Here is a 26,762-nt window from a genome sequence, read left to right as displayed (position 1 = left end):
TTGCAGTCTGTTAAGGTTAACTGTGTTGAGCTCAAATTACTTCCTAAAATTTCTCATAAGGACATTCACGTGTGAGCTTTCATATGCGAGCTCTTATTTCCATATGATATGAATTCCCTCTGGGACCCGTTACGGTTGCTCAGTGAAATGCCACCGAATGTGACATTTAGACCACTCAAAGTGCTGTTTCATTTCCGTTGAAAGGATCTGGAATTTATATGATTAATCTCTGGCCGTGTTCTTATGAGGGCTCTTATATCCATAAAGCGTTGAATCTGGAATGGCAGTCCCTTTCAGGGCAAAACATCAGTAACTGAAACGCTAAGCCATTACTCTTTAATTGAATTGACGTTGTACTGTTTTTCCTGGTTATTTGCCGGAACACTGGAATCACTTCTCATTAACATGAACTAACACCCACTATATCAGGCTTTCGTCAATTGAAAGCAGTAGTCTGTAGCAGGGTCTTTTCTTCCAATCAGCTGTGATTGACACATGACACCAAGGTGGACGTGTTAATTAAAGCTGGTCTTTATGCTATAGGAGCGTGCACAGCCGAGGAAATAGATTTTTCAAAAACACATCAGAGCATCTCATGACAACAATATTTCCATCTGATATTGTTGATATCCAACTGAAACCGATAACTTCTGACCAACTTCTGAACAAAAGTAATTCTCAAAGTCTACAATCAAGAGACGACTTCATGAATTGACATAACAGAAGGTTTTACAATAAGTTGCAAACCGCTGGTTACACTTGAGAATAAGAAAACATCCTGCAAAAGCAAACCAAGAGTTTTCCAAGGCAAAGAAATGGGATATTCTTTCACGACCAAGTCAGACAAAAGGTCTAGACTTCAGGTTGTCACTGGCTGCATAAAATGTCGATCCTGATATCAGAAACAATCCTTATATTTTAAATGATGCTACTTGGGTTACTTTTGAGGGGGACTGTAAATGCTATACTTTTGCTAAACCACTCTGCACTTCAATCACATCTTGATTGCTTGACATTGCATTGGTGTGCAAAAACATAGACCAAACTGTCCAGTTCCTACACTTACTGAAGCTATCCCATCATAGTCTGCAGGTTTGTCTGTGGACGCAGTAATTGGAATGTTTCTTCCATTTGTGTCACCAGTGAACTGAGGGTTAACAGGCTACTACTGGCATTGGAAAAAGGGGTTAGATGCCCTTTTAGTAGATTTAACTGCATTTAAAAAGCCTGCATACACTCTAATTTTGCTGTAAAAAGGGTATCAGTGAGGAAACGAGGAGGAGGGCGGGGGGGTTGGTGGGATGAGGGAGAGGCGAGAGGCAGAAAGGACAAGCGAGTAAGATAATGAAATTCCCACTTGGCTTGTCCGTCCACGAGCTCGGCACATTAATGAATGAGCAGAACTCGTCCGTCGCTCTGGAATTGGAGCGCACACACAACAATAGCCCTTTGCCTGACGAAAAGCAGGGTGCAGGACTGCTTCAATTTGCTTCTGCTCTCCCACAGAGCTTGGCATTCAGTAGAGCATTCCTTATTCAGAGAAAGCATCCATGGCAAAATAAAACTAGTGCCATCTGCTCCATCTCCCCTTGCTTCCCGCCACAAAGCAGATGATTATCAACTGGAGGCTGCTCTGCTTCAGCGGAGCACTGGAGCATTGCAGCCAGCAACCAAAATATCAACTGTCTGCATTTGGAAACTTTTGACAAGTCACAGCCTTCCCCGTTTTACTTCGAGTCTCTCAAAGGAGCTCGTTCTCTACACACCAGATTCAGTGACATTTAATGCAGTACAATACTTTTGGAAATACTGCGTATAATTACAGTTTATGTAACATTCTCAGTGCTGGTTACTGTATGTTTTATTGAAGCAGAAATTCTATAGTCATAACGTTCTTCTTTGAGCCCAGTAATGCTCTGTGCTTTCTCTTTCTTGGCTTCTCTGTACAGAAACACATTTATAGCCAAAGGAAAGCCGAAGACACTACAGGACAATAGAGATGGAGACCACAGGGGTCCATTCAAACCCTCCCGTGCTTCTCTTTATGGAAAGTGTGTATCTCAGCAGGCTGCTGTGTCACATGTGGTGTGCAGCTGATAGAGATGCACACTAATACACCCCTAGCTGTGGTTACATGTATTGATGTTGTATTTTAGTAGATTTTCAACACAGGTTGCAGTTTTCAGAAATAAGTATGGAGCTAGTCTATTTTTTTCATCTTAACAAAATTCAATTAAGAAACTTAAAACAACAATAAATTAATTACCCTCAGAAGTATTGCTGTTGTATATTTAGTCAAAGCCTGACACACTGTGGCTTCTCCCTCATGTCATTGCTAGACTGTGCTCCAGGCGATATATTTCTTCTTTACCGTTGTAAATATTTGCTAACTTGCCCAATAGGCAGATTAAAGTACAATTATGAAAGTTAAAGTATGCATTTTCCACTCCTTTTAATGGTGTATCTTCACGCTGCTGTCCTTTAAAATAAACGAGCTGAGCGCCACAGACAGACTGAGGGATTTAAATGTTGTTGTTCGGGTTAGATGTGTTGGTTCAGAGCCTTTTTTTATTGCCTTTGCTGACAGTATCACAGATCATCTCTGTTATGGTACTGGCTTGAAGTCACAGTATTGGTACATATAAATGTACTGTTATTTTCTAGTAAACTCACACACTGTTTCACTCCCTCTGGCTTTATCTTTTGGATAATGAACCACAAAGAATCTGAGAAAGTCCTCAAAGCAAACATGGAATACAACAACATTAAAAATGAAAGCGTTCTTTCTTTTTATAGAGAGCGGGACATTCTCTTTTCTTATCACCCTCACAGTGTTTGAGGCATGTCTATGTCCTGCCTGTCATTGTACATCCAATGTCCATCCTTTCATTAAATGGATTTTCAATATAAAAGAATCCCTCCCCTCTGCCCTAATCCGATTTACTATTTGTCTGCCTTTTAAAAACCTTTAAGTCTACCGCTTGGCTTGGCTAGCCTTTTCTTTTTTGTTTTTCTTTTCTTTACATCATAGATCTAGGAGATAAAGATGACATGAGAGGGAGAGAAAGTGGATTACAGTGATGAAGAAGAACAGCTGGGATGGAGAATGGAGAAATAGAGGCAGAGAATTTAACTAGCATGCAAACACACAGCCGCTGCAGACGCCACAGTCTCTCCATTGCTGCTGTTTTTCCTCCCAGACTGAGGAGCTTAAGCTGAATAGCTTAAGTAATGATTTATCTGCCATTCATATGAAAAATGGAATACATGCCAACAGACAGTACTATTGCATACTGTAAATGAAATGTGTTCAGAACCCATAGGAAAAAAAGGGGGACAGGAAAGATTACAGAGAAATCATATCAGAGGATTATCAGTGCTTCCACCCATGTCAAGCCGGATCATTCCTTGAGGTGAGCTGGAAAGATGGTAGGTTACAAGGATTAGAGCAGACAGTAAGGTGCAGTAGGAACAAGATGGCCACATAAGAAGAAGGATGACCAAGTCCTCAAAGGATGTTTTAGACAGGTCACACATTGTGAAAACAGCATGCTGCCTTTTTTCATAAAAACCCCCCAAATTAAAAAAACACCTTTACATCCTGTTACTGCATGGTGAGCCGCAGTGCTGCAGTGCTGCTTTTGGTAATGCCAGGTGAAAGGGCCCAGGCTGAGCCCAGCGAGTTTCCAGCTGTCACCATTTGTGTCATTTGTGAACTCTGAGTGGGGAGTGAGGTGAGAATCAGGTTTGCTTCAAGCCATGAGGAGACACTGCACGGAAGATATTCACTACCAGTCCCCCTTCTTAACACTTACACTGTATATGTGTGTGTGTGTGCATGCATGCGTAATTTTGCATGTGCACAGGCACAGTGGAAACACATCGTTATTTGCACGAGGTTCATATTCATTAACAGTTCATACAAGAGAGCATAATTAAAAGCTTGCTGTGTTTGTAATTACCCTGTAGCACCTGTTCCCCCACTGCATGTCTCCTCTTCCCACAATGTAACACTCACATTTTCTCATAGGTAGTGTGAAGGCTCAGGGGCACAATTTATTCTTTAAAGTTAGATGAGATTCATAAAGTTGAGATTTGACTCATTAAATCAGAAGATCAGAACATGAATAAATGGGAACGCTGGGGCAACCCAAGAGCAATGCAAATGCAAATAGTGAAGGACACAAATATTTAAATGTGGCAAACACAATATTTATTTCATTGTTGAAAGTAGGCAGCTTAATGGAAACACAGAGTTACAGGCAGCGCAATAAAATATTACATAAAAATGTGCAAACACGGCACACACATGCAAGTGCAAGGCTCACAAGAAAAGAGATAACTGGACCGTTAGCTGCCCTCTAAAAGGCTCTGCATCTTTGATGAGGTGTGAGGCAGTGTGTGAATGTGTGTGTTCATACAAAAATGTGTCAGCGCAGAGGAAAGCTTTTCACTCAAGAGCCCTGATTCATAGTGACACCTTCATTTAGTGCTTTTGCAGAATGGTGGTAGTACCAAAGGGTCAAGACGGCTGTAAGGATTCATCCCGGGACTTTGCTGGGCTGGTTTATTGAGTTAGGAGCAGCGAGTGTGGTGAAGGGGAGAACAGAATTGTAGGATTAAAGGAATGGAGATGGGCTGCCAGATGATGTTTCATTAGGGAAGTCATTACTCACCTGGGTTGCTGTAACTGTCAGCTGTAAAATTTTCCTCGCAGTGTTGGAAGAGGATGGTTAGAGAAAACAGAAAAGGACGTTTTTAGGGCAACTGGGGTAGCTGAAGGTGGGAGCTCTGAAACAGCTGGAAAAAGTTACTTCAGCGATTTTATACTTTTATAAAATTAGCGAACTCAAAAGATTCTGATTTTGAAAAGGCTCGGCTGCTGCAGGGGTTTAACGTAGCACCTTTTGCCCATCATAAAGCATACTGTGTGACACAACAGTGTGTGAAACTGTGAAATTCCACATGCACAGCTGTCGCCACTCTGCAGCTGTCTCCAGAGAGAAACAAATTCTGAGGAATAAAGTAAGTGAATCATGGGGCAACCTTGTTCTTCTTTTTGTTCAATATTTTTAATGTGGTCTACTGTAATGAATGAGTACAAGTGGCCGATATCAGCTGACCAAGTGAAATGGTTTGAATTCCCTTTTTAAGACATTTTAAAACAATTAACTCGTGAGTCATTTTCATATGAGTAAAGTAAGTCTGTGACATGAATATACAGTATTGTGTAAAAGTCTTGTGCAAGCCCCATTTCTTTATATTTTGTTTCCAAAGAGGCAGACTTTCTTGTAATTTCAAAAGTGATTTCGATCAATAAATCTCCCGGCTGTCTGAAGGTATTTAAAAGTTTTTCTTTGGACCATTCCTTCTTTTCCCACTTAATTTACCCCCCCCCCCCCCCTTTAAGATGGTTTATGTTGACAAAGAACAAAGCAAAAAAAAAGGAACATGACTTAAAAGATGATCCTGTGTTTTACCTACATATAACAATTTTGCAAAGAACTAATTTTAAATTGTATCTTCAGACACTTCAGTCACAAAAACACATCATCATTTGTTCCCATTTCTTAAGCTGCATCTAATCAGAAGATTTCACATTTTGGCAGGCATGAAATAGTATTTTTGCTTTAACAAAGTGATTCCCAAAGAGCTATTAGCCAAAAACCTGGCATATCTTGGCAAGCTGTGCAGTGTGTGCTTAAAAAATTTGAGGAAATTGGATGATTGGAAGGCAAAAGAAGAAGTAGCAGGCCTAAAAAAACACTCTCTACAGCAGATGAACAGTATCTTATAGTCATCTCTTAAGGAAAAAGGGGAAAAAAACCAGCAAAGACCTGAAACAGGACCTGAGAGATGCCTCTGACCATCTACTTTCACTGAACCCTTATCAGAAATGGTCTCGGTGTGGGTGACTGTCAAGAAGCCAATCTTAAGGACAGGAAAGAAGGCTGAGGTATGCCAGATTATACAAGAACTTAACTGTTAATAACTGGGAACAAGCCTTTTAGACACATTAATCCATATTTGGAATTTTTAGTTCAAGTTTTCAACAGTATGTACGGAAGAGGTCAGGAAAAGGTCAGTTGTTGGGGATCTTGTCAAAACTGATATGGTCAGTACGGTCAGATGTTGATCCACTATGCAATTCCATCTAGAAAGCATCTGATTGGAAACAATTTCATTTTTCAGCACAGCAATGATCCTGAACATACTGCCAGTGCAGTAAAAGCATACTGGAACACTATCAGTCATGGATTGGCCTCCACAGAGCCTGGACCTCAACATTATTGCAGCAGTGTGGGATCATCGTGACAGAGAACAGAACAGAAAGCAGCCAACATCCAAAGAAGAGCTTTAAATGTCCTTCAAGAAACCGGCAGAACAATTTCTAAAACAATACTTAAAGAAATGACAAGAACGCTTGTTTAGAAAAGTTCAGGCTGTGTTGAAGAATAAAGGTGGTCACATGATTTTCAAGCTTGCTAAAATTGGAAAAACTCTTTTTGACTTATATGCTATACTTCCATTTTCCTTTTCACTAGGAAAATATGAAGGATGGAGGTGTGGTTCAACCCTTTCACACAGTACCATCACTGGTGCACACCGTTACTTTTTCTGGCTAAAATATCAAACACGATCGGTGGTACATCAGCTCTGACAGCTGATTTTAATCCTGTAGAAGTTACACTAAACTTTTAGTGTGTTGATTAATGTGCTGACATGGAGATTCTGTGAACTCTGACAAAGGCTGTTGGGGAAAAGACGCATCGCTTTGTTACATCGTTTTATATCTGCTATTCAGTATTTCGACAGAGTGAAGATTCTTTTATTGAAAAATGATCAACTGCTTGCGCTAAATTAAATACAGCAGACTCAGTGAAACTTTTTATCCATCAAATCAATATTTTTGCTCATTAAACTCATAGCTGTAAAGCAGCATAATCCAGCTTTTCTTTCTGAATCAGAAAACCAATATCATTCAACAGCCACTGTTTCATAACGTCTGCTACTGTCACTAATATATATTAATCATATTGTTGTTAAATATGTAAGGTTCGATGCTGTTAATGCAACGTTCATTCAGTAGCACCTCTGAAAACTTTCATATTTCTGCCTTGTTGTCCAACAGCAGGTGATTATAGATGTAAACAGAAGATTTGAATTGTAATTATTAAACACTGTTGTGAAAGTGAAATAAATAAATTGAATTTGATAAGATTTTTGTTAAAACTGCTTCACACCTCTTGAAAGGCTTTTGCTTTTAAAGCGACTTGTTAGGCAGGCTATCACTTGTCACCAAATACGCCTGGTGATGGGGGTTAATGCCATGCTTTTCACAGGATAAGTACTTCTTATGATATGCATTCTGAACTCGATGTGCAAATTTCGTGTTAGCCTTTAAGAAATGACAGGTTCAGTCCTAAACGAGAGAACAGAAAAAAACCCAAGAGGGTTGAATGGGAGTAAATGTGGTACATATTAAAGGAGCACACAAATGGGAGGGAGATGGGAAAACAAATGATCCAAATGGGTAGATTGACTCCTTTACTTCTCAGTTCAAACCAGTTCCGCCCTATCACTGACTGACAGTGAATTCCTCTAGAAACTTAAAAGGTCAAAGGTGGATGAGTAATGACTAGCCTGCACAATTACAAATGGATAATGGCTCCCACCTCCCACCTTCCTCCTAATCTGATGGCTTTGCAAAGCAAAGCTCGGTAATGACACTCGTTTCATTCAGGCCACAGTGGGAATTTCTTTCAGCTGTCTAGCATGATAATGACCATTTGGCCAATTTTCTCTCTTTTATCAGGCTTGAGCTTCCTTTTTGTCTGAGACTCAAAATGTCTTCTCAAGGTGGAAATGTCTCCTTATGAGACATAATTTAAGGCTATATCTGAACTGACAACGTGTTTAAAACAGACCCAGCAGCCTCAACACAAGAGGGGGTGGCTGTGACAATATCACGTTGTAGTGTGGATGATGATAAAGCTTTTTGGGGTTTTTTACCCCCCTAAACGATGACGTATGTCCTCACAGCTGCAGTCGGGGAGCAGTGTCGTTGAAATCTGGAGACGTGAACTTCTCTGACACCTCTAGTATGTGCCTGCTCATTTTGAATGTCAGTATTACAAATTATAGATCGTGCCAGCTGTTCTGAAAGCAGAACCATACCACAGAAAGCAGAAGGTGATGGAAGGGGAATCTAACTTGCAGAGACTCAGGGGAGACACATTTGCTTTTCTGTCACACAGAAAAACTTCAGAAATCAAACATTTCAAATTGTTTTTAATTTAAAAATGTGCATTTTCTAGTTGTTTGGAAAAAAAAGTGCTCTAAAATGTCTTGTGCGGTTGATGTAAGCAGCTTTCTGTTACTGTGACACAACATAAAACACTACCTAATGCACCATCTTAAATTTTAGGTCAGTGTTTTGTAGTATTTCTTGTTTTCCTCGCTGAGAGCAATGGAGATAAACCAGGGACAAAGCACCAAGGGTGTGGCGTGTGAACAAGGCCGGCAATTAAGTCTGTCTGAGGAGACTAAATACATTCCCTCCATATTACCAAGCAGCTCTGGGAGACAACCACTCTCATTGTTTAAGCCTGCGGCAGCCTTGGAGGCGATGGTCGGGGTGAGGAGTATCAAGTTTATACAGGGGATGAATAGAAAATTTGATAAAAGCAACAAGTGTGACCCCACTTTCAACCATGGCGCGTTCATCTTTCAGACTGAGGCAGGAAGGTGAGAAGAGGAGCCCTGGGAGGCCACAGCAAGAGAGAGACGGTAAATAGGCAGGGAGAGGGGGGGTGAAGCAGAATACCATCACAAAGCCTGGCATTATTTTAGTGGACCTCCCTCTCCTGTGGGAGACTTGGCTGAATGCGCCTCTCCAGGGGCACAAACTCAGTCAAGGCAACAGTGCTCAGCCATTCATTTATCTGAAAAACAAGTAGAATGAGTCAGAGAACGAAGCAGAATGGGCGCCGGTGAGAAACGGCATCTCTACACAGACTCAAATTATTAGTCTGACAAGGAAGATTTAACAGATGACACTACATATTGAACATGTGTCACCACTAGTGACACGGCAGCGTTGGTCTTACTCAGACCAGTGTCGAGGTTATAAAGACGCGCAAAGCTGTAATCCTGTTGGGGCTCTTTAGGATTTGATGTAAGAGCTTTCCTCAGTGCTCATCCTTCACTGTAGATCCTGTTGATGTTGCAAATTGTTTTAGCCTCTTGGCTTGGCTAGTGTTTCCCTGGCCCTCCTCACTGTCTGCTTTAGGCTGGCAGCAGCACAACAGGAACTGTCCTACTTATAGATTTTTAGGCCTTTTTTATGCAGTTTTTGTGTGATACATTTGTTCTTGTTTTTGGCTTTTTTTGTGTGCCTACATGCACTACACACTGTGATGCAGTCCCACGTGATCTGATATTTTTGATTGATCCCAGCATGCTAATTTGTAGCATTTTCTTTGAAAACATCTGACAATGAATCCTTGAATCAGTAGTGATTTCCAGGTCAATGTGAAGTTAAAAACTCCAGGTGAATACTGCTGAACTATTCTCTTCTGTTGTTCTCACATCAAAGGCAGATTTTTTTTTTCCCAGTGGCCTCTGGCCACGTGTTTAAGCAACGCCACAGCTAGTAGAACGTTCTGTCAGCTGTTTGAGAACTCCATAATATTTACCGAATCGCTCAACCAGGCTGTAGCCTTAGCCAGGAGGCCGTAGACTCGCATAATATCCTATTGCAGCCCCCCTGCCCACTCCCTGTAGCCTGGATGCCTGTTAGTACACTGGCAGGGAACAAGCGCTTTAGCCCACCTAAGAACAGGTGATCCTTCACAGATGGAAGAGGCTGCACCCAAGGGAGTTCACGCTCTATCGTTTGCATCTTTGGCTCATAAATCTTTTATAAAAGATGTCAGTTTTGCTTACACAGAGGGGAGGCAAATGCCCCTCAGGACCAGGATGAAATACAGGTACAAAAGGCTTCGGCAAGCTTTAGCTGGTTTGTGTGTCTGCCTGCATGTGTGGGAACGCGCAACTTTCTTTGTGTAACCCTTTCTTGATTCTAATTTGGTGCATGCTCGCTCTTAAATGCGCTTATCATGTGTTACAACACATTTACCATACTAATAGCGATGACCATTTAGATGCAAATGAGCAAAGGCTGTTTTGGAATGTATCCAAGTCCCCTGCCCCCTCACATTACACTGGATTCCTGAATCACTTAGTTTGAATATGTATTTATTCTTTGCTGGGGAAATATTCTACTGCACAAAAGTACCAGTATTTGTGTGTGTGTGTGCATTATTCATTCACAGTGACATATTTAGATACACATGCATTTAGCTGAAGACAAACAGAATGACAAACCATATTCCATTTAAGACGCTTAGCAGTGTGCAAACAAAAAATCCATCCTCTGTGTCCTTGTGTCCTTTACTTCTTCGCCTCCCCTCTGTGTGCAGCTTTTTTTCTTTAAAGGAAGTGCTGGCTCATGGACTGTCTGCTGTATTGTGGCTCTAACTGCTTGTGACATCAATGCTGTTAGCTTTGATCTAATTGTCTCTGGCAATTTTTTTTTTTTTTTTTATTGGGGAGGAACAGCAGTGAAATTTAATACATTTATTATGAAACCGGGACTGTCAGGTAGTCACACAAATACACACACACACCCGGCTTGTGCCGTTCCCGTCGTTATTATTCTGTCAACACCACATTGCTGACGAGCAGTTGGCCTCTCTAACCTTTGCAATTGTTTTGATTTGTCATTTGTGTAGTACATACAGCATGATGAATATTTTACCTTTGGTCAGCCCAGAAGTAGACGCGAATGAGGCCTGTAGAGAATAATGCGGATCCGTGTAGACAGCTGTATCCTTGTTCACAGTGATGTCCCACATCAAACAAATAGGAGACAGAATTTGAATGCAAACATGTACGAGCCGAGCCGCTCCGAGTCTTCCTGTAAATGTCAATGTGCGTTTATGCATGAAGAGAGCCGGCGGGTCCTCCTGATAATTTCTGCCACCCTGAAGTCATTGTTGCCATGTAATTGTATTTGCGCAACTCACCTGTTTGCTGGGGGAGTGATACTGGCACTGTAAATCAAATTATGTCGTTTATTCCGCTTCTAATGAGTGATTTAATGATATAAGTGTGTTGGGCTAATGCCAACCTGCGGCCACAAGAAAACAGCGTTCTGCTAGGGCTGACTTGAAAGCCAAATGAATGCTATTATTACTTGTGTGCTGCATGAGTGGTCATGATGAACAGAAATTAATCACACAGCCTTCCTCCAGACTTTGGTGTTTGTTTCTTTAGTTCCTCCCTCTGTTTCACACGCGCAGCTTTTGTTGATATTCACTTCTTGCATTGGGATGTCTCTGGGTCTCCTTTAGCTGTGAGATAGCCGGTCAGTCTGCCTCCATAATTTCTGAGGTTATTGTTTGTAACCTCTCTCTCCCATCACTAATCTGTCCACATACCAGTTCATCAATTATAATTACCGGCTGTTTCCTTGTAATAATGCCTCATAGTCAGGGATGGAGCAACGATGTGAAAACACATCGGCTGTATTAAAGATCGGCGTTAGTTACTCTACCAGGATATTACAAGCCTTGGGCTTGTATGGCATACAAACTGCCACCAGATGAAGAAAAATGCATAGTTTTATTATCACATTTCCCTCAAGCAGCTTAATGCAATTTTGCACTCATCATGCTCCTGTAAACTTATATTGGATTTGCACTGTATGCCATGAGATGATTAGCAAACTTGCACACTTGAGATCAACACTCAAACTTGGGAAAAGCTGCTCGGGTACTACAGTTGAGTAACTTCATCAAACAGAGGGGTGACGAAAAAGTGTTTTCTCACCGTCCAGCCTTAAAGAAACCAAAAGGGGGTTCAGTAATGCATCTTTTTCTCTGTTGAGCTGAGAGGAAAGTGAGAGTAAATGACTATCGATTGGCCAGCCGCAGGGTTGGGGTTCGTGGCCTGCTAACTGCTAGTCTGGATGAGTGGCTATTATTAGCATTGCTCAACATGTCATGCACGACCCAGGTAAGTGGCTGTCCCTGACAAATGCTGTTTGCCAGCCCAGTCCATTATCTGTGGGAGCAGGATGACCGCTGGGCCTCACTGCTAATATGCAAGGAGATGCTTATCAGTTCAAATTAAGAGGAGGCCTTCCCAGAGACCAAGCGATGTAATTGTTTTTGACAAGCCACAGCCCTCCAGCCTTGAACCCTCCAGAGAGAAAATAGATGCAACTCTTCACATGGGTGGAAGCAGAGGGAGAAAGCTGAGACCAACGCTCATGTAAGATGGCTTACATCGTAGCGTGTTGAGTTAATTATCGATTTCATCTAATGGGCCGTCGCAAAGATGTGGATAAGATCGTTGTTACATGTGATCTGATATGCTGTCAGATCTATTGTGTTTTCTAATGACATGTCAGTGATTCATGAGATGTTTCAGATTTCACAGATATATATAGATGTTCAGCTTATATGTAAATGACTGACAGCCAGTTTGTAAAAAAAGAGAAAAACTGAAGTTGTGAGAAATAACACATTACATGTCATGACTCGATTGTGCAATCAAAGTGCCTTGTAATGTGTCAGTAAACCATAATCACCCGGTTTTAAAAGTGAAGTCTTGTGTATTATGTTAATAATGTGTGGTCTGCTAGCTACTTTAAATATAAAGCCCTGTTTTTGCAGTGTTGAACAATCCATGAGGTTTTGCAGTAAAATGGGCCATAATTTGCCTGACATATTTATGTATGACTGATGTAGTTGAGCAGCAAACTTTCCAGGAATGTTTCTGTGAATACATCTCCATCCAAATGAACATGTATAAATGCTCCTGATTCCCAGCCGTACACCACACTGTGAGGGCTACAGCTCTGACAGTATGAGTCAAATGTAACATGTGACTCTTTTGAATGTCTGTCTTTGAGGGTATTTGAAAACATGCACATATTTCTAGTATTTTATCCATCCGTTTCGGTCGTTCATTCAGTTCTTCCCAACTCAGTGAGAACCTGGGTCTGCCCTGGGGCCTCCTCTTGGTAGAACATGCCTAAAACATCTTGCCTATGAGGCATCCATGATGCATCCTAATCACATGCATGAACCAACTAAACTGGCTCCTTTCGATATTGAGGAGCAGTGGCTCAACTCTGAGCCCCTCTTGAATAATCGAGCTCCCCATCCTATCCCTAAGGGAGGCAGCCAACCTTTGAAGGGAACTCATTTCCGTTGCTTGTATCTGCGACCTCATTCTTTTGGGTAGAGCTTGTGACCATAGGTGAGGGTAGGAACACAGACTGACCTGTAAATCGACAGCTTCACTTTTATGCTCAGCTCTGTCTTCGCTGCAACCGGGGTTGCGGGACCATCTATTTATCAATCTTGCACTGCACTCTCCCCTCACTTGTTAACAAGCCCCCCCCCCCAAAAAAAAATTAAACTTTTACACTTGGTGTAGCAACTCATCCTGGACTTGGAAGATGAGACTTGAGATAGAATTTGCGTACCTCACTGGTTAACAGAGTCTTCTGAGATGTGAAAACCACTCACACAGTTAGAGATATTGCACATCAGCGATCTCCTCTCAGCGAAAAGTGCTAAGAAAGATTTGGTTGATAGGCATGAATACCTCTGACAGTCAGTCCCTCAGGGAAATGTGTTTACTAATTGTTTGTTTTTACTGGCTATGGTACACTCCATTTGTCAGTATTTATGACTTAGAAAGACAAAGCGACAGCTACAGCTGGTGCTTGAAGAGACGGGACAGAAATGGTATGTCTTGCAAGATTGCACATAACTGCTGTTTCAGGTGTTGCTTCAGAATTAAAGAGAAGAGAAACAACAGGGTGTAATAGCGAGACAAAGAAGTGAGAGGATTAGAAGATGCAACGATATGCAGCCACTGAAACACAGGTACGAAACCTCTTGACTAGACATCCGTCTACGAGTCACAGTATGGACTGTCTTTTTACTGCTGATATGTAAAATCTGAAATTTTAGTGTCAGCGCTCATTAGAGTTTGTTTTTCTCATCTCAGTGCCAAGAAAACAGACCCAGTTTTTTGCATTTCCTTCGAAATTTTTTTGTTGAAGTTGCTTTTTTGCTTGAGCCATATGGTCGGGCCCTGTTGCAAGCTGTTCAGCTGAATAGGAAGACAAAAGTTAGGTACCTAGAGACATCATTAAGGCTGAGGAGGCCTGTTTTAAAGTTTCAACAGCTTTGAATAGAACATACTTGTTGATTTTGTTTTTTTGTTTTTTCAAAAGTGTTTTGAACCTTACAAATCAGCTACCTGTATCAGTATGTGCCGGCTTAATCATCAGAAATTGCCACAATGATTTAAGTAGAATAAATGCTTTTTTGGGTTTTTAATTTTTTGTTACTGTTAGCGCTCTGAAATATAAAATGGTGTGTTTTTTTCAGTCACCAAGGTAATTGTCAAAACTTTCATCACTTTTGGAAAAATAAGCTCCGAATGATGACAGCTGATGGGTCTCAAAATGTTAACATTTATCACACATGCACACACGCGTGCACACACACACGGCGTCCCTAGCAGCCTCTCTCCAACGCTGAGATCTGAAACCGATTTAATATCTGTCATGTCCCCATTAAAATCAGAGCGTTAATTACACCTTATAAAAAGCCTGTCATGTTTCATAATCCCACAAGCAGCAACAATTCAAACTCAATCAGCCACACAGGTCTAGCGTTGAATTAGCGCACTGTCAGTCTGTAATTGAATAGTTGTCCAGCCCAGGCATGAGGCTGCCAATTTAAACATGTTTATTATTCCCCATCTAGATCTTATATCTGACCTTGAAGCTTTAGAGGCTCATTCTTTCTCCTGGCACATGGTCTGAAGGAGGCAGTGAGCTGCCAGTGTGCCAGAGGACAAGTGCTGTGCTGCGCACGGTTGAGATGCAGATCACGTTAGGCTGCCTTTGGCTGGCTGGCTTCTGAGAAGCAGACTAGTGCTCACACATCTGACCTGGTTGTTTCTCCCTCGGTTCGTCTGTTTGTTCTGCTTCATTCTGTCCACCTACATACAGCAATTTATTTCCTGTGTGTGTCTTTGTCATTAGTAGTCATATATTCCCCATGGACCTCTTCTACAAAGCAGAAAAAGACAAAGGAACGCTGAGAAGAATATGTTCCTTTTAATAGTCCAATTCCTACTCTGCACGTGTAACAGGACACAAACTAGAAGCACTTATAGTTTCAAAATAGTGCTATCCTCCAAATCAAAGCACTTTTTCTTTAATAACATCCTTTAGGTTTAGTAGTTGTAGGAATATTTTTTCAAATCCAAGTAAGTATGTGTGCTAAAACAAGATTCTGCAACCACACTAGCAAGATTTGCACTTACAGTATGTACATTTTGGACCTGATCATGGCGTTTGATCAGATTATTATAAAAATGAATGCACATCATGTTAAAGGGTGGAAATGTGCACCAAATGAAATGATAAAGTATTCCTGTGGATATAGATTTGGTGTGAAGCTCAAAACCAAAAAATTGACTTTATGCTGTAATTAGAGATATAAAAAAAACAGTAAAAAAAAAATCCTCTGTCTTGTAGATGAGAAAACATTTTAGTTCCTTAGCTCTTTCAAGACAATCCTCCCCTTGTTGATCAGTGATTAGAAAAGCTGAGAAATTACTGCGAGGCTTTTGCCGTCCTTGGTCAGACACAGCGGTTCCCCTTCACTGCATTTGTAAAGCAGACTCTGAGGCTAGAGGGGAAGAATTGGGAAGGTCAGGGAATGTGAAGTGCACACAAGCAGAAAATGAAAAGAGAATCAGGTGGACCACTTAGACTTATCACCTGGCTGTGACCTGCCCATAGCCTCCGTGGCAAAGGCAGAATAGGTTACAGTGTAAGTAGCTGTCATGTTGATGTCTGTGGCTGATCGGGAAGAGGAGTTAGGGTGAAGGACACATCACATTGGTTTCAGATATCAAAAAAATCACTTTGACATGATTTAAGATGTCACACGTAGTCATCGTAATCTTTTTTGAAATTTCGGAAGTAGATCGTTAATTTTAGAAGCGTTGAAATCATCAGCTACAGCAGAATTATACAGTCACAAGTCATTAAATCAAGTTTATTTTTCTCATGTTTATTTGTTGCCCGAGTCATTGTTAAATATTGCATCTACAAAAGCGGCTTCCATTTTAATAAAAAATGAGCTAACCTAATTAACAGAAATGGATCTAATTAAAATATTACGTAAATAATGTTGTAGGGAACAGTTCGAGAGAGAGAGCTGGTGAGTTCTGTTTTTCTTGTGCAGTTCAAACAAAAACATGATCTAAGTTGACTTAAGATGACCTCAGGTAACAATGCATCAGTGTGAGGAAGGTTAAGAAGTCATTCTATAAAGTTTGGGGCTGTAACAGTCCACTGAGAGAAATTATAAGCAAAACAAAAATAGAGCAGTGCAAAGAGCCAAAAGCAAAGCATTAAAAGTAGCAAAAGAAAAAAAATGAAAAGGGATTAAGAGATCCTTCAACCATTGTGGCTGCAGTGAATGTCATTGTGCATCCATCAGTAATAAAGACCAGAGTGAATAGAGATGGCACTTACGCAATGGGAGCCGGGAAGAACTTTTGCTGTTAAGGAACAGGGCCTTTGCCTTAGAGCATCTGGGCAAGCCCGAGGGACTAAGACCTACTCTTGTCAGATTCGACCAAAATTACGTTTTATTTGTCAAAAATAATACTTTTGACCATAATTCCTTATTGTCCCTCTAGAGAATGTCTCCACGTTGGTTTATGACAATCAAACATGGATGTGGGACGCATTTTTCTCCCTCTCTCTCCTTGGATCTGGATGCAATCTATCGGCCACATTATTACCTCTCACAACCAAATCTTCATACAAATTCTTAAGAGTCTTAAGTGTTTATTTTCATTTAATTGGTTTGGTTAGCACTCTAAAAGACAAGCACACAGAGAGCGAGAAAGAGCCAGAGTCAGCTTTTTATGCTGACAAAACTATTATCTCTCTCTCACCGTCAAGATGGTGGGAATCCTGAATTTACAGTGTTGGAAAGTTATAGATAATGGGTGAAACACGTACACGGCAGACCATAAATTCTGTAACAGTGTCTTTGACTTTTGGACTTAACATCTCTGTTTATCATTAAATATTTTCTATTTCATTATCAGTTTGCTTATTGTTATATGTTGTTATATGTTATATTTTTATCTTTGCGTTATTGCTTAATATTTCCTGTCATGGGTGTTTAGTTCAAGTTAGCATTTACTCTATTCCCTCACTGCTTCCCGTCTTATCCCCCTGTGTCATTTGCCCAATGTTATGTTCTTTCCTGTGTCTGCATTTTCCCCTTTGGTTATAGTTCTCACCCACCTTTTTTACTTGGGTAGTTTCTTGTGTCTGGTGTCTTGTGTTTAGGTTAACTCCCTATTTGTCTCATGTCTTTGATTATCTTCACCTGTGTCTCGTTAAAGCTCTGCTCTTCCTTTAGCCTTTGTTGAAGTGTCTCTTAAACTCCCCTCTGTTTTGGAATCAGTCAGTTTTGGAGTTTCTCATGGACTTTATGAACTTTTCACCAGCCAAAATAAAAGTTTGGCTTTGGTTTAGATTGCCTGTCTCAATGTGTCTGCATTTCAAGACAAACACAACTGAAGGCAAACATGGCAATTTGGACAGAAAATGGATTTCTATAAGAAGTATAGCAAGACTGAATATGTTTCAATAAGTTGGTGGTTCTAAAGCAGTTATGCTATGAAAAGTGTATAAAGATGGCATTTAGTATTTTAGATTAGCAGAGCAGAGTGAAGTCTTGACCTAAATCCATGTGAAATGCTTGGTCATGCAAGAGAACCCACAAGGGGTAAAATTCCTGAAGGCGGATCCAAAAGGCTCATCAGTAGCTAGGATACATTTACTTGGAGTGATTGATGAAAAATTAGATGCCACATGGTGTTGGCAGGGCTATAGGCTGCATGAGAAGCAGCTGTGAGCTCATGAGAAACACTCTGATGGTTACCAGATTGATTTTCATAAGTCTTGCTGGGATGATAGTGAATGTTGCTTCAAATGCGTGGGACACTGGTCCTCCTTGAAGAGCTTTGAATAAGTGAAAAACATGGACTGTGATGACTGTGCGCCTAAACAAAAAATCTTGATCTACATGGAATCTCACCTGAAGAAACCATGAGATTCTGTTGACCTTGTACTGCCTCAAATTTGCAGGATGTCCAGGAGCTTTTCAGCAAGTGTGTGCATTTGAAAATGTTTCAATACGTTAAGCACATTAATTTGAATTATAAATGTCCTACATAGGATGTTAGATGCCACATGGTGTTGGCAGGGCTGCCAAGTTTCTTATTTCTCCACGTTTAGAGTTATGTTTGCATGTTTGCAACATATACAGCAAACATCATATGCCAGGCCAACTTACAGTATTAAGTATCGTGTGAGATTATAGCAGTGAGAGCTCTGTTCATGTCTGGGAACCCCAATGTTTGCATTAACCCCACCCCGCTCTTTGTTGGAATTAGAGAATTTTACAACTCAACAACCCCAGACAAATTAGTTACCTAGTCCTCATGCTCAAATCCTATTCTCTTGAAAAAATGAAAACACATACAATAATGCGTGTTATTGTGGCTGATTTCCCAGAGTATGTCTCTTTAAAACGATGAACATCAAGAATAATGTCATCTTAATCCCTTTAAAAACCTAATTAAGACCCCTTTACATAGTTTATACCCTATGTCAATTAGAGATGGTGTTTTAAATCAAGTGATGGGCCTGTTAATGTAATTAGCTAATAATAAGGTTATTCAATTTTAAGTGACAGCTGTGCCTCTGTTATCATTGTAGATTGCCTGTGTTCTATGCAATAAACAGACACTTAAGAGATATAGCAGCAGGAACTAAAGCTCCCCACATGCTTATGTAGCACTACATCATGTCATTACATTTAATCTTCTCTCTCCCACAGTTTGTGTTTGGCCCTGTCTCCCTGTGCTCTCCTTTTTCTTTTATCTTCACTTTCTTATTTTCTCTTTTCCCTCGGCCCCCGGCAGATGGCTGTCCCTCCCTGAACCTTGTTTTAGAGGTTGCTTCCTGTTTAAAGGGAGTTTTTCCTTCCCGTCATCACTAAGTGATCCCTCATAGGGGGGCCATTTGATTGTGGGCTTTCTCCCGAATACGGTAGAGGGTTTATCTTAAGGTACAAAACTCTTTGGCACTATATAAATGAACCTGAATTAAATTGAATTTAATTCCAAAAGGGGATTCATATTCAAAAGGGGATTTGCTTATTTTATAAATTACACAAAGGAAAAGGACAAAAATATGCATTAGATGAGGGTGAGGAGGGAAAACTTGGCGTCTGCTCATACTAGGTATAGTTGGCTTGCACTGGGTCCAAACATTGTCCCCACTCCACTGCTGACCTGTATTCACGCTGCGCTCAACGATCCAGGCGTGAGTGCCCTTCAGATTGTCTCGATATCTCAACTTCACTCTCTCAGAATCTCTCTAGCTCACTTTCTCTCTCTCACACACACAGACATACACATATGCTGTTGATAAGGGTTCCTGCATAATATGAGCTTCAGGATTTTCCACATTTTGTGGGTTAATTGGGGACATTTTAACATAACTCTGTGATTTTCACAAAGGCAGCTAACACTAAGAAAGTGTTGGAGTTCTGTTTTTGGTTGCCATTAGTGATCACACTACATGTGTATCGGGCTTAAGCGCAATACACATGTATGGATGTATGGATCCCGTGGTGTTTGTACACCTTCAAACACTTTGAGAGACCTGCTGACCGTCTCTGGCTACTTCGGCTTCCTCCCACATCCCACAGTCACTAAGACATGCGGAGGTATTTTGTCTGTGGATGTGATTAAGTGCATAGAATAAAGCACTGTACAAATGCATGGATAAATGTGGCTTGTAGTCAGGCAGTTTGAGTGGTTGGTAAAGTAGAGAAGTGCTATATGTTAATGCCAGTCTGTTTCCATTCGTCATCCATCTGTACATGCCTTAACCACACACACAGACATGCACACACATATTTTTGCCCGTCACCCTGCATTTTTCTCACAGTAGCTTTGTGTTAGGTGTACAATAAAGAAAAAGTAACCATGCAGTTCTTTGTAAATTATAAAAACAAAAGAAGTTTAAAGCTACTGCCTACTACGTCTCTACTATTAATGTATGTACTGTGAAACCACAGTGTCTGTCTGATCCAAAAGTCTAAATCCTTTCATGACTTTTACCACAGAAGAAGTGTTTGAAAATGAAAAGCAACAGGTATTCTTTTCTGCGATGGTTGTGTAACACTTGAAACGGTTGGACTGAAATGAGAACCGCTACAAGGAATTTCTTTTGTTTGCGTGCACTAATGTTACGAGAGCTATGATTGGAGATTTATTGTAATCAGATTCCATGTATGTATATAAAATATCCATGTATAGCTTACTTGTGTATGCAACTATTTTTATTCTCAGTATGAACAAACAACAAATTTAGCAAATATGCAAACCAAATATGGCAGAAAAGCTGAGGGTGATAATATAGCTAACGCTTTTAATGAGCTTCAGTAATGTTTTCAAGGTTCTCAAGGTAAACCTGTGAAGTACCCAGAGTGATGTTTTGACACCTTTTAATTGCATTTAAAGTCAGAGGCGGTGTAATTACTGGAGTGAGCTATAACTGAGTAGCAAAACTTTTAAATCTTGCACAGGTTAAACTATTTCTCTAAGTATTACCTTTTATTTATTGAACTCTACTTCTTTCAACTGGAAATTTCATTTTGTAGTTACAGATGGGTCTTTTGCTATTGTATATAATGACGCACTTCCCAGAAGAGTTTCCCTTTTTATACCTGCTTTCATCTTGAGGATCTTAATGGGCACATAACATTTCTAATGGAGGCCCTTACACAAGGCAGCTTTTACATTTAGTGGGTAGAGTTTCTTCAAGTGACTGAATCCTAATTCTACTTACTGAGACCTTTTGCACTCTTAAAAGTGCTCAGAAGTAGAGCGGATTCTTAGACATAATCAGGGATCACAGCCATTAGGAATCTTTACCGTATGCATACATGCAATTTTGTCTCCAGGCCTGCCTGAGGCTTTACATGGTCATTTAACTCCTCACCGCACAGGTGAATTGAAATCAAAGTCCAAACGCCAACCTGCAGCCTAAACCTGAAGACTGTCTTTTGACTGGAAAAACTGTTTCTGTACACCTACACACTCACAGCACCTCTCTCTCTCCTCTCTGTGGCAGTAGTTTTTTTTTCCTGCTGTTACCCATTCACTCATGGATGAAATGAAGTATCCTGTGCCGTGTGGATGGATACCTGCCCAAGTTAAACTCAGTCTGACAGGTTCTAATGCCCTGGTCAGTGTACTAAATTAGGTATTGGGAGATAGTGAAAGCTTCCTCTGCTACTACTCCCCATGGCCTTGGCCTCTTTTTCCAGTTATGCAATGAGTTCAGGGGCTCTTCGGCATTATAAAAATGTTGCTAGTGAGGAATCTTCCCTGTAGTTACCTGCCGTGCAATGTATAATCTGTCCACATGCTTTACAGTGGCTAAATGCATCAAACAGCTTATTGGCTGTGGTGTGAAGTTGGCTGGCTATTTGTGACTTGATTGATTGAGATGGATTTCTGTAGGAGCAGCCTGTGGAAATTTAAGTGTTCAGTGGCGAGCTGAGAACACGGGCAACAGAGCAAATCATTGAGGCAATCGACCAAAAGCTCTCTGGTCAATTTAAATGTGAGAAACCTAATATGGAGACAAAAGTTGCTTTGTTTTGTGTCTTTTGGGGGGGTGGGGTTGAACTCGGTTCAAAACTTTTCTGCTCCCCCCGTTCCGTGCACCATCAGCGTGCATGCATCCATCCTTTCCTCTCTCCTCTTGTGCAGTCCTGTGGTAGCATGTTTAGCACTGCTGACATGAACAATGGTACCATTGCCTCTGTCTTGCTGGAAGGAGCGCCTCGACAATTCACACTGATTGTTCTCAAATTGCCCGGCTGGGAGAGTCACCTCTTCTGTTTGATGCTTTAAAGTGCCTCTGATTCCACTGGCGCAGGTATTTCCAGCTTTCACAGATTTTTCAATCCTAACACCCCCCACCACCACCACCCCCCCCCCCCACACACACACACACTCACGTGATTTTTAGGGTGAAAGAGTGTAGTATGGTTTTAGAATATTGACTCTGGAGCTCAAGGAAAACAAAGCAGAGCAAAGAGGAGCCGTTGCACAGGAGTCTTCTCCTTCTGCAGTCTCATCCATCTTAAGCTGAATTCATCACATTCTGCTCAAGTCATTTTTCTGGAGGAAAAAAAGAGAGGTTTGCCATCTCTCATCCCAGAGCTTGAACTATTGCACTACAGTGGAGGATGCATTATTCTGCTTTGTTGCGGTTGCTTTACAAATGCTCAGTGTTACGCTAACTCACCTTTACAACTATTATCTGAATAAGCCCATAAAAGCTATGACTGCTTTTTCATCCTTTGGATGATTTGGGCTTTGGGCTGTTTCCTCTTATCCAGCAAACTTCCTCCTGTTGTTACTCGGAGAAAAATATTTCAGAATTAAAACCAGAATGAATCTTTGATTAGAATTGAAAACGCTACCTGTGAGGTGCCTCAGCACCCACCACACAATAATAAGATGGTGATCATAATGCTTTTAGTTTGCTTATTTCACTGAGAAGCGATCTGCCACAACATCTGGTTTCCATCATTTTCTGACACTTTGTGTTTCGAGTGTTAATGGTCTTGATGGTTAATTTTAAACATGGAGATAAAGTGTAACACATCTGTCTAAAATGAAGTTTAATGGAACAGATCCCAGTGAAACAGACATCTGTCACCAAGTGAAAGTCTCCAGATGTGTAATGATAATTGGACCACAGCAGTTGATTTGTCACACATTGCAGCATCTTGTGATGGAGCAGGATGATTCAGCTCCAAGCAGCTTTTGGCACTGACTTGTGATGAGCGCAAAGTCGAGCGTGTTCTGTGCGGTTGGAGTGTCCAGACAGTTGTGGTGATGAATGCATGTATCATCGGAGCCGTGAGTGTGACAGGTCTGCCATTACGTGAGAGTGATAGCTCAAATGGAGCACCTATAATTACTGACCTGTCAGCAGAGGCAGCCCGACTGCCTATCCCATATCCATGCACTTTAATTGAAAAACACCAGCTAGATTGCTGCATTAAACTCCTGAGTTGATGTCTGTGAGGCTCTTTGTGGAAATATGACGCGTGCTGGTTAGCCCCTGCAGCAGGTGGTGACAATGATAGTAACAGGACTGGTTGGTAAATGATTTAATTCCCACTCGGCTCTGCTGCTGTGTGGAATGTGAAGGTGAAGCTGTCATGCAGGATGAATACACTGAAAGCACAGACTGTATGTAAAAGATCTAAGTAGCTTCCAAGTTAGAAAAATAAAGCCAATGTGGACGTGCACCCTGCTGACCTCTAGCTGCAAAAAGAAGTACTGTGTAGATGACAAGCAGCCCACATTGGACTCGCTTGACTGTGACCTCAGTTAACACTTTCTTGATGACTTTAGGGAAGGGCTAACTTGTGATCGGTTAAACATGTATTATACTTCTGCGTCAGATCTACACCATTGTAACTTATGTCATAACTCTATTTTATCTCTACACCACAACCTTCTACCTGATGTGCACGTCCTGAGAAATGTAACTACACATCGGGTTGACAGATACCTCGACTTGATTGATGTGGAAGGTTGCGACGGAGGGATAAAAGGAGTTTCCAGTTGCACCATCAGTTAGGACGTAGATTTCCTGCAGAAGTCTAAATCAAGCTTTAGAGCCACACCTCCTTTGTCATGTCATGTTAAAAAATGATGGAAACAGTCAAAACGCTCAGCTTAAGGCCTTAGGACTTCACCGTGTCTACTATTATACACAGTCTGTGATTTTGAGTATTAAAAACTGCACCAGTAGTGTTATTTAAGGCTTACCCATAACATTTTCTTCAATTTTGGCTAGCCACCTCGTCTCCACTCATCCTGTTTAAAACAAGAAAGTAGTTTAATGTGCTGCATGTTCTGTGCCACTTCCCATACTGGTATTAAATTTTCAGGTAATGGAACATCTTTAACTTTCTCTTCTTCTGTGTTACAAAAGTTAATCAGGAAACCATAAAAATGCAAATATCAGTGGAAGATAAAAATTTCCAGCACTACCATCTGCATATGTGTTCGCTAAATGACTAAAACGGTCATTCAGTCATTAAGTTAAATAAGATTATCAGTATGTTTGCATACACATGCATATGTGATGTGCTTTGTCTTTGGGGTCGGTGTTTGTATCTTGTGTGTATAGTTGAGTTTAGCACTGCATCCATGCACATGCATGTCTTCTGTCCGACCTTTTGGCCTACCTTTGAACCCATTATCTCTGACAACACACCAACACGAATGCCCTTCACCGTGCGGGCTTATCACCTGCCACTCCTCCCCTGTCACCTCGTCTCAGATTCAGGACGAGCTCGGCCGTTCCCCGGTGCTCCTGTTGACCCTGCCTCTGTGAACAAGACAGAGACCTTTTGAAGGATGTCCCCGCCTAATCCCGCCACCTCACCCTGCATTGACGGCTTGTGTTTATCAGCCGGAGCAGGTGAGGCTCGAGGACACTCTGCATGAGGGAGAAATAAATAGACAGGAAAAATCAATATGAGCTGCATCAATGGGCTTTCACGCCTTAAGAAACAGGTATTCGGCACATCATTCAGCATAATATCTCAACAGAATGCGTTGTTAAAATCAGGTCGAGTTTAATCAGCGGTGGATTTGATCAAAAGGTTTTAATATGGGCTGTATGATGTGTAGTGGCAACCATTCTTCAGTTTATTAATGTGAAAAGAACAATAAAAACTAAGTCCACAATATCTGCGCCTTTCAGCAAGTTCATCAAGGTTGAGGAAGTTGATAAAACGTTATCAAATTGAGTCAGGATATTCTTCTTTTCACATCCAAAAAGGCACAAAAGGCACTTTTACATTTTCTTCACTCTTCCTCTCTGAGTCTTGCTGGGAGATTCTGCAGAACACCACGGTGTAGTCCTCTGGGTTTTGCTGACGGGGCAGAATTAAGCTGAAGCCACTGTTAGTGATGTAAACCTGCCTGTGTTTATATGTGACTCCCGTGCTGCAATGAGCCAAGCTGCTTCATCTACATGATGAGCTATCAGATATCGAAGGCTTTTTGATTTCTTGTTGATAAAATAACCACAACTGCGGTCAACCCTTCTCAGGCTTCACAGCTTCAGACATTTGCCAATATTGTTATACTGCGTATCCTGAAAACCCCCAAAAACCCACAGCAGATTGGTAGGGTAATTGGCTGTAAAACAGCTCTGTAACATAATGGAGGTGTCTAAGTAATCTCAGAGCTGTTAGTGACACACAGAGATGAAATAACCTGTCATAAACAGCTTGGACAGGGTAGTGTGCCACTTAGATAAGATTCGAAAAATGCCCTGAGTTGAAAAGCCCCCTTATGAGACTGTCTTTATGTGTACATTGGATTTGTTCAAAGCACCATCTATATTGATCAGGTAAAAGAGCGGCTGTTTAGACAGGACTGAGTTTGAACAAAATTTGTTGTTCGGCTTTTGTTGCTATAGTTTAGCATCTATGCTCTTCACAGCCTTAGCGTTGTTTTCCTCTAAGCTTGTATGTTCTCCTTGATCTTTCATATTCACTCACACTTGTTGGCAAATAGGTTTAGTCTTTTTGTAATTTCCTACTACCAAAAAACCCACACATTCAATGTCTGCTGTTTTGAATGATCTGAAGTTTGTGTTCTCACCATTTATTATGTTTCTTTTTCCTGTTGTTGAGCACAAGTACACAGCCAAGTCTTAAAGGGACAGTTTACTTTCAAATTAAATGTACATATTTTTACACTGGCCATAAACGCTCCAGCATATGTGCTGAAAGCACAAAAAAAAACCCCACACTGGACTTCTTGAAAAGTGAGAAATTAATTAAGCAAAAACTTTAACCATTAAAACTCATTTTTCTGTTCAGGAATGAAGCTAAATAATTTCAATTTGATTAAAGAGCTTGCGTCTACTAGTGGAGTAATCATTACAGAAACATGAAAAAATTATTTTGGCACTTACCAGTATTGTTGGTGGTGGTCTAATGAATTTGTTAAGCATTGTATTTTGAAAAACTTCAGTAAAAACGAGTTCCGGGAGGAATTTCTCCTCCTGAAAATCGTGACCAGGTTACTCTCAAAATTCCCAAACCATGTTGTGACCACTTTCATGTTGGAACTATTTTCTTTCTCTTGTCTATATCCATCAGCCAAAAGGCTGGTTAGACAAATGGCACTACAGGCCAGAGAAAAGCATGTGTAAATTTGATTTTGTTGAAGCTCCATTTCACTTAAAAAGCCAAAGTAAAGCTGTGTTGTGTTGCATCGGGGTTGTGCAAAGTTACCTGTGGTTGTAGTCTCCGAAATACAGACCAGAGCGTGTACACCCCTGCCAAACATGGCACTCCTAACCTCAGTGTGATGAAATACTAGTTTGAAAGATATTTTCCTGTAAGTCTGAACCAAATCCCCCAGCAAATGCTTTCTCAAAACAAAACCAGTGTGCAGTGCTACAAATGTGCAGTGTTTTGCACTTAGGGGTATGTAAAGAG

The 26,762-nt window shown here is 40.9% G+C and overlaps 1 protein-coding gene and 1 long non-coding RNA gene across 3 annotated transcripts in view; one reads left to right on the top strand and one right to left on the bottom strand.

The window, feature by feature from the left end:
* The window catches only part of cdh4 (cadherin 4, type 1, R-cadherin (retinal)), a 207,712-nt gene that overhangs the window by 20,393 nt on the left and 160,557 nt on the right, over positions 1–26,762 (top strand). The gene's annotated exons all lie outside the window — the stretch shown is intronic.
* Positions 22,319–26,091, bottom strand: LOC102076111 (uncharacterized). The gene is made up of 5 exons (XR_265957.3): positions 25,918–26,091; positions 24,489–24,742; positions 24,067–24,114; positions 22,526–22,639; positions 22,319–22,398 (listed from the first exon to the last, which is right to left on the bottom strand). It is a non-coding gene; the product is annotated as an uncharacterized LOC102076111 (long non-coding RNA).

This window comes from Oreochromis niloticus, linkage group LG5 (assembly GCF_001858045.2).
Source record: "Oreochromis niloticus isolate F11D_XX linkage group LG5, O_niloticus_UMD_NMBU, whole genome shotgun sequence".
Classification (NCBI taxonomy): domain Eukaryota; kingdom Metazoa; phylum Chordata; class Actinopteri; order Cichliformes; family Cichlidae; genus Oreochromis; species Oreochromis niloticus.
This window is presented reverse-complemented; position numbering and strand designations above follow the sequence as displayed.